The 12,413-nt window shown below is 48.0% G+C and overlaps 1 long non-coding RNA gene across 1 annotated transcript; it reads right to left on the reverse strand.

Annotated features, from left to right (window-relative positions):
- Window positions 1-1,590: 1,590 nt before the first annotated feature.
- Window positions 1,591-2,306, reverse strand: LOC135565239 (uncharacterized). The gene is made up of 2 exons (XR_010461408.1): window positions 2,228-2,306; window positions 1,591-2,034 (listed from the first exon to the last, which is right to left on the reverse strand). It is a non-coding gene; the product is annotated as an uncharacterized LOC135565239 (long non-coding RNA).
- Between the last annotated feature and the right edge of the window lie 10,107 nt (window positions 2,307-12,413).

Consider the following 12,413-nt stretch of genomic DNA (forward strand, 5'->3'; position numbering starts at 1 on the left):
GTCTGATCTCCAATGAACTGTTTACTGGACAGGGATAATGCAGCATTCATAACCAAGTGGGAGGTGGGAATTAGCCAGTTATTAATCGTAAAATAAATGCCAATTGAATGCTTTCACGTGCTTTGAACTCGCTGAGAAACGCCCAACCATAAACTAAAAGTACAGCTCTCATGCTTGTAAACAAATTGGAATGTTAAAAAACATTTTATAAATAAAGTTTTGTTGTTACATTTAACTACCGAAAAAATGCTGCTATAAAGGTAATTTCCTTAGTATGTGACATCAGAGGTGTGAGGAGTCAGGAGTTCAGAGATGACGAGTTTCCCCCACTAGTAATTACCAGTTGGAGGGGCGTTCAAAGTGGGGGTGGGGGGGGGGTTTCCCCAGTCGTATGCTGGTAAATACCAACTTCCCACGTTGTTCTGAACGCAGCGTTATCAAGCTCAGTCTAATCTAATGGGACCATAGTGCATAGGGCCTTGTGCTTCTGTGTCCTCTGCTGGATGAAACAGCACCACAGAATTAGACGACCATTTTATTGTTGAAGGTTTTAATTCACAATAAAATAATGTGACATTCAGTAACTGTAGACATGGATTACAGTAATAATGTCTTGAGGAGTTGTGGTACTACGGTGGCCCTTAAAGGACAAAGTATCTTTTAAATGTGTGTCACGCCCTGACCATAGAAAGCCTTTTTATGTCTCCATTTGGTTTGGTCAGGGTGTGATTTGGGTGGGCATTCTATGTTCTTTATTTCTATGTTTTGTTATTTCTATGTTTTGGCTGGGTACGGTTCTCAATCAGGGACAGCTGTCTATCGTTGGCTCTGATTGAGAATCATACTTAGGCAGCCTGTTTCCCACCTGTGTTTTGTGGGAGATTATTTTCTGTTTTGTGTTTCTGCACCTGACAGAACTGTTCGTTGTCGTTTTGCTCTTTGTTATTTTGTTGAAGTGTTTTGAAAGTAAATCATGAACAATACATCATCCCTCCCTCCCTCATGAACACTTTGGTCCACTTCTTCCCCCGACGACAATATGAATGACAAGGCCATACCTGGGGCACGCCCTACCTGGGGCATGTTGCCCTTTTGACCACAGGGTTCACATACCTGGGGCATGTTGCCCTTTTGATCAGAGGGTTCACATACCTGGGGTGTCGACGTTGACCTTTTGACCACAGGGTTACATACCTGGGGTGTCGACGTTGACCTTTTGACCACAGGGTTCACATACCTGGGGTGTCGACGTTGACCTTTTGACCACAGGGTTCACATACCTGGGGTGTCGACGTTGACCTTTTGACCACAGGGTTCACATACCTGGGGTGTCTATTGTTCCATGTTTGGTCACATTTATGTACTTTTATGCTTTCGTTGGACCGGTATAAAAAGTGCGCCTGTTCACTACACTCTGCTCTCCTGCACCTGACTTCGCCTTGACCACAGGGTTAACAATATATCTGTCTAACTAACTATATATCATTGTATCCAAATTATATAAATAATATATAAAATAATAATAGAATAACTTATATACTATATACACTATATATATATATATTGATCAAAATAACGACAGGAAATGGATGATTGCTAGCTTCTCTCAAAGCTGCCATTTTAATTCTGGGACAACCACACATTACACACCCCGAGAACTGCTGTGTCCAATGCACTTTTAATAAAAGGTCACAATATTAAAAAAGGTACAGGTTTTGTTTTCTTAAGTGTAATATAACAATATTCATCATATTAGAATGAAAAGTATTTAAAAAAAAGACAACTTTACATGTATTATTTTTCTTTTTACAGTTTTTTTGTATTTACAAAAAAAAAAAAAAGATTCCAAAAATACTTAACAATATATTATTCATGACTCAGACAAAGAAACAAGGTTGCTGTTTGTGAAGAAAACTGAAGAGACTTTAAAAGATCTGGATGAAAAAAACACAAAAAAAAAGTGTGTATGTCATTATCTTAAAAGATCAGTAGCGTAACACGTACCATCAAAACATAACCCCTCCCCATCACTACCTCCATGTGAGTGACCATGGCCAGAACACAACCCCCCTCCCCCCATCACTCCATGTGAGTGACCATGGCCAGAACACAACCCCCCTCCCCCCCATCACTACCTCCATGTGAGTGACCATGGCCAGAACACAACCCCCCCCCATCACTACCTCCATGTGAGTGACCATGGCCAGAACACAACCCCCCCCACTACCTCCATGTGAGTGACCATGGCCAGAACACAACCCCCATCACTACCTCCATGTGAGTGACCATGGCCAGAACACAACCCCCATCACACTCACCTCCATGTGAGTGACCATGGCCAGAACACAACCCCCATCACTACTCCATGTGAGTGACCATGGCCAGAACACAACCCCCATCACTACCTCCATGTGAGTGACCATGGCCAGAACACAAATCATACCTCCATGTGAACCATGGCCAGAACACAACCCCCCTCCCCCATCACTACCTCCATGTGAGTGACCATGGCCAGAACACAACCCCCCCCCCCATCACTACCTCCATGTGAGTGACCATGGCCAGAACACAACCCCCCCCCCCCATCACTACCTCCATGTGAGTGACCATGGCCAGAACACAACCCCCCTCCCCCCATCACTACCTCCATGTTGACCATGGCCAGAACACAACCCCCCTCCCCCATCACTACCTCCATGTGAGTGACCATGGCCAGAACACAACCCCCCCCCATCACTACCTCCATGTGAGTGACCATGGCCAGAACACAACCCCCCCCCCTCCTACCTCCATGTGAGTGACACTTTGTGAGTGACCATGGCCAGAACACAACCCCCCCCCACCTCCATGTGAGTGACCATCCCCCCCCTCCCCATCACTACCTCCATGTGAGTGACCATGGCCAGAACACAACTACCTCCATGTGAGTGACCATGGCCAGAACACAACCCCCCTCCCCTCACTACAACCATGGCCAGAACACAACCCCCCCCCCCCATCACTTCCATGTGAGTGACCATGGCCAGAACACAACCCCCCTCCCCCCCATCACTACCTCCATGTGAGTGACCATGGCCAGAACACAACCCCCTCCCCCAACCTCCATGTGAGTGACCATGGCCAGAACACAACCCCCCCCCCAACTACCTCCATGTGAGTGACCATGGCCAGAACACAACCCCCCCCCCCCATCACTACCTCCATGTGAGTGACCATGGCCAGAACACAACCCCCCTCCCCCCACTACCTCCATGTGAGTGACCATGGCCAGAACACAACCCCCCCTCCCCTCACTACCTCCATGTGAGTGACCATGGCCAAACACAACCCCCCCCCCATCACTACCTCCATGTGAGTGACCATGGCCAGAACACAACCCCCCCTCCCCTCACTTCCATGTGAGTGACCATGGCCAGAACACAACCCCCCCCCCCCATCACTACCTCCATGTGAGTGACCATGGCCAGAACACAACCCCCCCCCCCCCATCACTACCTCCATGTGAGTGACCATGGCCAGAACACAACCCCCCTCCCCCCATCACTACCTCCATGTGAGTGACCATGGCCAGAACACAACCCCCCTCCCCCATCACTACTCCATGTGAGTGACCATGGCCAGAACACAACCCCCCCTCCCCCATCACTACCTCCATGTGAGTGACCATGGCCAGAACACAACCCCCCCCCCTCCCTACCTCCATGTGAGTGACCATGGCCAGAACACAACCCCCTCCCCCCATCACTACCTCCATGTGAGTGACCATGGCCAGAACACAACCCCCCCCCCCATCACTACCTCCATGTGAGTGACCATGGCCAGAACACAACCCCCCCCTCCCCCATCACTACCTCACTACCTCCATGTGAGTGACCATGGCCAGAACACAACCCCCCTCCCCCATCACTACCTCCATGTGAGTGACCATGGCCAGAACACAACCCCCCTCCCCCATCACTACCTCCATGTGAGTGACCATGGCCAGAACACAACCCCCCTCCCCCATCACTACCTCCATGTGAGTGACCATGGCCAGAACACAACCCCCCTCCCCCTCACTACCTCCATGTGAGTGACCATGGCCAGAACACAACCCCCCCCCCCCATCACTACCTCCATGTGAGTGACCATGGCCAGAACACAACCCCCCTCCCCCATCACTACCTCCATGTGAGTGACCATGGCCAGAACACAACCCCCCCCCCCCCCCATCACTACCTCCATGTGAGTGACCATGGCCAGAACACAACCCCCCTCCCCTCACTACCTCCATGTGAGTGACCATGGCCAGAGAACACAACCCCCCCCCTCACTACCTCCATGTGAGTGACCATGGCCAGAACACAACCCCCCCCCCTCACTACCTCCATGTGAGTGACCATGGCCAGAACACAACCCCCCCTCCCTCACTACCTCCATGTGAGTGACCATGGCCAGAACACAACCCCCCCCTCCCCCATCACCCTCCATGTGAGTGACCATGGCCAGAACCAACCCCCCCCCCCCCCATCCTACCTCCATGTGAGTGACCATGGCCAGAACACAACCCCCCCCCCCCATCACTACCTCCATGTGAGTGACCATGGCCAGAACACAACCCCCCTCCCCCATCACTACCTCCATGTGAGTGACCATGGCCAGAACACAACCCCCCTCCCCCCCTCACTACCTCCATGTGAGTGACCATGGCCAGAACACAACCCCCCCCCCTCCCCTCACTACCTCCATGTGAGTGACCATGGCCAGAACACAACCCCCCTCCTCCTCCATGTGAGTGACCATCCACCCCTCACTACCTCCATGTGAGTGACCATGGCCATGTGAGTGACCATGGCCAGAACACAACCCCCCCCCTCCATGTGAGTGACCATGGCCAGAACACAACCCCCTCCCCCCCCCCCCACTACCTCCATGTGAGTGACCATGGCCAGAACACAACCCCCCCCTCCCCCCCATCACTACCTCCATGTGAGTGACCATGGCCAGAACACAACCCCCCCCTCCCCCCATCACTACCTCCATGTGAGTGACCATGGCCAGAACACAACCCCCCCCCCTCCCCCACTCCTCCATGTGAGTGACCATGGCCAGAACACAACCCCCCCTCCCCCTCACTACCTCCATGTGAGTGACCATGGCCAGAACACAACCCCCCCCTCCTCCATGTGAGTGACCATGGCCTCACTACCTCCATGTGAGTGACCATGGCCAGAACACTACCTCCATGTGAGTGACAAGAACACAACCCCCCCTCCCTCACTACCTCCATGTGAGTGACCATGGCCAGAACACAACCCCCCCCACCCCACTACCTCCATGTGAGTGACCATGGCCAGAACACAACCCCCCCATCCCCCCCCTCCCCTCACTCACTACCTCCATGTGAGTGACCATGGCCAGAACACAACCCCCCTCCCCTCCCATGGCACTACCTCCATGTGAGTGACCATGGCCAGAACACAACCCCCCCTCACCCATGTCCCAGAACACCATCACTACCTCCATGTGAGTGACCATGGCCAGAACACAACCCCCCCCCCTCACTACCTCCATGAACACAAACACAACCCTCCCCTCACCTCCCTACCATCCATGTGAGTGACCATGGCCAGAACACAACCCCCCCCCCCCCCACTACCTCCATGTGAGTGACCATGGCCAGAACACAACCCCTCCCCCCCCTCACTACCTCCATGTGAGTGACCATGGCCAGAACACAACCCCCCCCCCCATCACTACCTCCATGTGAGTGACCATGGCCAGAACACAACCCCCCCTCCCCACTACCTCCATGTGAGTGACCATGGCCAGAACACAACCCCCCCCCTCACTACCTCCATGTGAGTGACCACCTCCACCTCCATGTGAGTGACCATGGCCAGAACACAACCCCCCCCCCCCTCACTACCTCCATGTGAGTGACCATGGCCAGAACACAACCCCCCTCCCCCTCCCCACCTCCATGTGAGTGACCATGGCCAGAACACAACCCCCCTCCCCCCCCCACCTCCATGTGAGTGACCATGGCCAGAACACAACCCCCCCCCCCATCACTACCTCCATGTGAGTGACCATGGCCAGAACACAACCCCCCCTCCCCCATCACTACCTCCATGTGAGTGACCATGGCCAGAACACAACCCCCCCCCCTCACTACCTCCATGTGAGTGACCATGGCCAGAACACAACCCCCCCCCCCCCCATCACTACCTCCATGTGAGTGACCATGGCCAGAACACAACCCCCCTCCCCCCTCACTACCTCCATGTGAGTGACCATGGCCAGAACACAACCCCCCTCCCCCCATCACTACCTCCATGTGAGTGACCATGGCCAGAACACAACCCCCCCCTCCCCCATCACTACCTCCATGTGAGTGACCATCCAGAACACAACCCCCCTCCCCTCACTACCTCCATGTGAGTGACCATGGCCAGAACACAACCCCCCCCCCCCTCACTACCTCCATGTGAGTGACCATGGCCAGAACACAACCCCCCCCCCCTCACTACCTCCATGTGAGTGACACTACTACTCCATGTGAGTGACCATGGCCAGAACACAACCCCCCCCTCCCCCCCATCACTACCTCCATGTGAGTGACCATGGCCAGAACACAACCCCCCCCCTCACTACCTCCATGTGAGTGACCATGGCCAGAACACAACCCCCTCCCTCACTACCCATGTGAGTGACCATGGCCAGAACACCCCCCTCCCCCCATCACTACCTCCATGTGAGTGACCATGGCCAGAACACAACCCCCTCCCCTCACTACCTCCATGTGAGTGACCATGGCTCTACATGTGAGTGACCATGGCCAGAACCAGAACACCCCTCCCCTCCCCTCACTACCCCATGTGAGTGACCATGGCCAGAACACAACCCCTCCCCTCACTACCTCCATGTGAGTGACCATGGCCAGAACACCCCCCCTAAGTGACCATGGCCCACCCCCCCCCTCCCCTCACTACCTCCATGTGAGTGACCATGGCCAGAACACAACCCCCCATGGCCAGAACACCCTCCCCCCTCACTACCTCCATGTGAGTGACCATGGCCAGAACACAACCCCCCTCCCCACCTCCATGTGAGTGACCATGGCACTAGAACACAACCCCCCCCCTCACTATGTGAGTGACCATGGCCAGAACACAACCCCACTCCTCCATGTGAGTGACCCAGAACACCCCCTCCCCTCCCCTCACTACCTCCATGTGAGTGACCATGGCCAGAACACCCCCCCCCCTCCCCTCACTACCTCCATGTGAGTGACCATGGCCAGAACACAACCCCCCCTCCTCCCCCCACCTCCATGTGAGTGACCATGGCCAGAACAGAGTGACATGGCCAGAACACCCCCCCCTCCCCTCCCCACCTCCATGTGAGTGACCATGGCCAGAACACAACCCCCCATGGGAGTGACCCCAGAACACCCCCCTCACTACCTCCATGTGAGTGACCATGGCCAGAACACCCCCCCCCCCACCTCCATGTGAGTGACCATGGCCAGAACCTCCATGTGAGTGACCATGGCCAGAACACCTACCTCCCCCCCCATCACTACCTCCATGTGAGTGACCATGGCCAGAACACCCCCCCTCACTACCTGCTGTAGCTGGTTCTTGCTGTAGCTGGTTCTTCAGTTAAAAAAAAAAAAAAAACTGTTTTAAAAAAAACAAACATTTTTATTTAATTATTAACAAAGATTGTGTTCTATGTTCATTTCTCCATCAAACACGTGAAGACTCGTTATTGTAAAGGAACTAAAACAAGCATGTAATCCCCATCTTAGAAAAAGAACAACAACAACATTGAAATAGATTGTCTATTATTTGAATCATACAGCCGTGGCTAAGCAACACAGTCATTACATAACTATGAACAGCCACAGTGATCTCATTTGATGTCATAGCAGTGTTTTGAAGATAGCAATTGAGTATTCAGTCTGAATGGTTATAAAATCTGTTTTGTCGTTGTCGTTGTTGTATAGGACACTATGGCCTCCAGACTCAATAGCAGGACTGAGTTTAATGAACCATTTTCAAAGCTCACATTCCACTACATACAGTAGAGGCTGTAAAACAGGAAGCGCATCACTCAGAATGTAACAGCTCAATACTTATTTTCCTGACTATTATTATTTTTGAGCAATGAGACTCATCTTGTGATGCTCTTTCTACGAGACCATAGAGTTCCTATATTCCTGACATGTCATTGTGATTGATATAAACCAGCCATGTTGGTCAGGTCTGATGAGTTAGATAGTCAGTCCAGTAACCAGCCATGTTGGTCAGGTCTGATGAGTTAGATAGTCAGTCCAGTAACCAGCCATGTTGGTCAGGTCTGATGAGTTATAGACAGTCCAGTAACCAGCCATGTTGGTCAGGTCTGATGAGTTAGATAGTCAGTCCAATAACCAACCATGTTGGTCAGGTCTGATGAGTTATAGACAGTCCAGTAACCAACCATGTTGGTCAGGTCTGATGAGTTAGATAGTCAGTCCAGTAACCAACCATGTTGGTCAGATCTGATGAGTTATAGACAGTCAGTCCAATAACCAACCATGTTGGTCAGGTCTGATGAGTTATAGTCAGTCCAGTAACCAGCCATGTTGGTCAGGTCTGATGAGTTATAGACAGTCCAGTAACCAGCCATGTTGGTCAGATCTGATGAGTTATATAGTCAGTCCAGTAACCAACCATGTTGGTCAGGTCTGATGAGTTATAGACAGTCCAGTAACCAGCCATGTTGGTCAGATCTGATGAGTTAGATAGTCAGTCCAGTAACCAGCCATGTTGGTCAGGTCTGATGAGTTATAGACAGTCCAGTAACCAGCCATGTTGGTCAGATCTGATGAGTTAGATAGTCAGTCCAGTAACCAGCCATGTTGGTCAGGTCTGATGAGTTATAGACAGTCCAGTAACCAGCCATGTTGGTCAGGTCTGATGAGTTAGATAGTCAGTCCAGTAACCAGCCATAACCAGTAACCAGCCATGTTGGTCAGGTCTGATGAGTTAGATAGTCTCCAGTAACCAGCCATGTTGGTCAGGTCTGATGAGTTAGATAGTCAGTCCAGTAACCAGCCATGTTGGTCAGGTCTGATGAGTTAGATAGTCAGTCCAGTAACCAGCCATGTTGGTCAGGTCTGATGAGTTAGATAGTCAGTCCAGTAACCAGCCATGTTGGTCAGGTCTGATGAGTTAGATAGTCAGTCCAGTAACCAGCCATGTTGGTCAATGAGTTAGATAGTCAGTCCAGTAACCAGCCATTTGGTCAGGTCTGAAAAGTTAATAAAAAATAAGTCCAGTAACCAGCCATGTTGGTCAGGGTCTGATGAGTTAGATAGACAGTCCAGTAACCAGCCATGTTGGTCAGTCTCATCTTCTAACAAGGTGACATTTACAAATAAAATGAAGATAGTCAGTCCAGTAACCAGCCATGTTGGTCAGGTCTGATGAGAATAGATAGTTAGTAACCATGTTGGTCAGGTCTGATGATTAAGTTAGAACCAACAAGGTGAGAGTTAGATCTAGAGTCCAGTAACCAGCCAAGGTCTGATGAAGGTCAGGTAACCAGCCATGAGGTAAAAACTAGAGTTAGATAGTCAGTCCAGTAACCAGCCATGTTTAGATAGTCAGTCCAGTAACCAGCCATGTTGGTCAGGTCTGATGAGTTAGATAGTCAGTCCAGTAACCAGCCATGTTGGTCAGGTCTGATGAGTTATAGACACAGTCAGTCCAGTAACCAGCCATGTTGGTCAGGTCTGATGAGTTAGATAGACAGTCCAGTACTTCAAATCCAACCAAATGGCTTCACTTCACGGTCTTTACAAAGGTTTAAATAAATAAAAATAAATAAAAATTTACTAAACACCATTTATTATTATTTTTAAGACTAGAAACTCAAGGGCCGTAACTACAGTAATCTGTATAAAACATCTCATCTTCTAACAAGGTGACATTTACAAATAAAATAAATATAGTCCTCCCCCCCCAAGGCTGGCACACTGATACAGGTACCAGCTGGGAATAATAATCACTTAGTTTAAACATCTAGAACCCATTGGTACTCTATGGAACCAACAAGGTGGCTTAGTCTAGAACGGTCTGGAACCCAAGGGCTTGCTCGCTGAAGGAACCTAAAATCACATTCTACTTATCTACCCAACTAAAAACCTAAATGGAAGCAAGTCCCCGCAGCAATGTTCCAACATCTAGGCAGAGTCTATAGCAGTATGTCGCTGTCACTTGGTCCGTATAGACAGAGTCTATAGCAGTATGTCGCTGTCACTTGGTCTGTATAGACAGAGTCTATAGCAGTATGTACCTCTCACTTGGTCTGTATAGACAGAGTCTATAGGTAATGTCTATAGGTAACTCTATAGGTAATTCTATAGGTAACTTCTATAGGTAACTCTATAGGTAATCTATAGGTAACTCTATAGGTAACTCTATAGGTAATTCTATAGGTAACTCTATAGGTAACTCTATAGGTAACTCTATAGGTAACTCTATAGGTAACTCTATAGGTAATTCTATAGGTAACTCTATAGGTAATTCTATAGGTAACTCTATAGGTAAGTCTATAGGTAACTCTATAGGTAAGTCTATAGGTAATCTATAGGTAACTCTATAGGTAACTCTATAGGTAACTCTATAGGTAATTCTATAGGTAACTCTATAGGTAAGTCTATAGGTAATTCTATAGGTAAGTCTATAGGTAATTCTATAGGTAACTCTATAGGTAACTCTATAGGTAACTCTATAGGTAACTCTATAGGTAAGTCTATAGGTAAGTCTATAGGTAAGTTCTATAGGTAACTCTATAGGTAACTCTATAGGTAAGTCTATAGGTAAGTCTATAGGTAATTCTATAGGTAACTCTATAGGTAATTCTATAGGTAACTATATAGGTAATTCTATAGGTAACTCTATAGGTAAGTCTATAGGTAAGTTATAGGTAATTATAAGGTAAGTCTATAGGTAAAAATACAACATATAGGTAACTTATAGGTAATTCTATAGGTAACATAGGTTTCTATAGGTAACTCTACAGGTAATTTAAGGTAACTACATAGGTAAGTTCATAGGTATTTAGTCTATAGGTAATTTATAGGTAAGTCTATAGGTAATTTATAGGTAACTCTAAAGGTAACTCTAAGGTAAGTCTTACATAATTCTATAGGTAAGTCTATAGGTAAATCTATAGGTAAAATGTCTAAAGGTAACTTAAAGGTAAGGATAATATAGGTAAGTCTATAGGTAAGTCTAATAAATTCCATAGGTAATTCCATACAGTGAGATTAAACAGAAGTAGAGGACAGAACTTCATAATGAACGTGACACTAAAACAGAGATTTCAGAATATAGAAGAGAACTAAAAAATACAAGTCAAGTGTGAACGATTATCCTTCACTAATAAAGACTTCTCACAAGATTAAAAAAATACAACATTGATATTATTATTGCTTGACATTTGTTTATGGCTAAACATTACCTTCATTACATTTGAAAATGCAGTTTGACTACAGTGCTTTGGAGAGTCCTGTAAAACTAGAGACGTTGAAATGGACTGAGTTTTAAAAATGAAAATGTCAGTTGGAGGAGAGGAAAACCTTCAGGATAATAAAAAACATCTAGTTGACCACGGTATCCTTCACTAATAAAACTTCTCTAGTTGACCACGGTATCCTTCACTAATAAAACTTCTCTAGTTGACCACGGTATCCTTCACTAATAAAACTTCTCTAGTTGACCACGGTATCCTTCACTAATAAAACTTCTCTAGTTGACCACGGTATCCTTCACTAATAAAACTTCTCTAGTTGACCACGGTATCCTTCACTAATAAAACTTCTCTAGTTGACCACGGTATCCTTCACTAATAAAACTTCTCTAGTTGGCCACGGTATCCTTCACTAATAAAACCTCTCCAGCTGACCACGGTATCCTTCACTAATAAAACCTCTCCAACTGACCACGGTATCCTTCACTAATAAAACTTCTCCAGTTGACCACGATATCCTTCACTAATAAAACCTCTCCCACTGACCACGATATCCTTCACCAATAAAACCTCTCCAGTTGACCACGATATCCTTCACTAATAAAACCTCTCTAGTTGACCACGATATCCATCACTAATAAACTTCTCCAAATGAACACGGTATCCTTCACTAATAAAACCTCTCCAGTTGACCACGGTATCCTTCACTAATAAAACCTCTCCAACTGACCACGGTATCCTTCACTAATAAAACTTCTCCAGTTGACCACGATATCCTTCACTAATAAAACCTCTCCAATTGACCACATATCCTTCACTAATAAAACCTCTCTAGTTGACCACGGTATCCTTCACTAATAAAACTTCTCTAGTTGTTCACGATATCCTTCACTAATAAAACTTCT

The sequence above is a fragment of the Oncorhynchus nerka genome, linkage group LG27 (genome assembly GCF_034236695.1).
Source record: "Oncorhynchus nerka isolate Pitt River linkage group LG27, Oner_Uvic_2.0, whole genome shotgun sequence".
NCBI lineage: Eukaryota > Metazoa > Chordata > Actinopteri > Salmoniformes > Salmonidae > Oncorhynchus > Oncorhynchus nerka.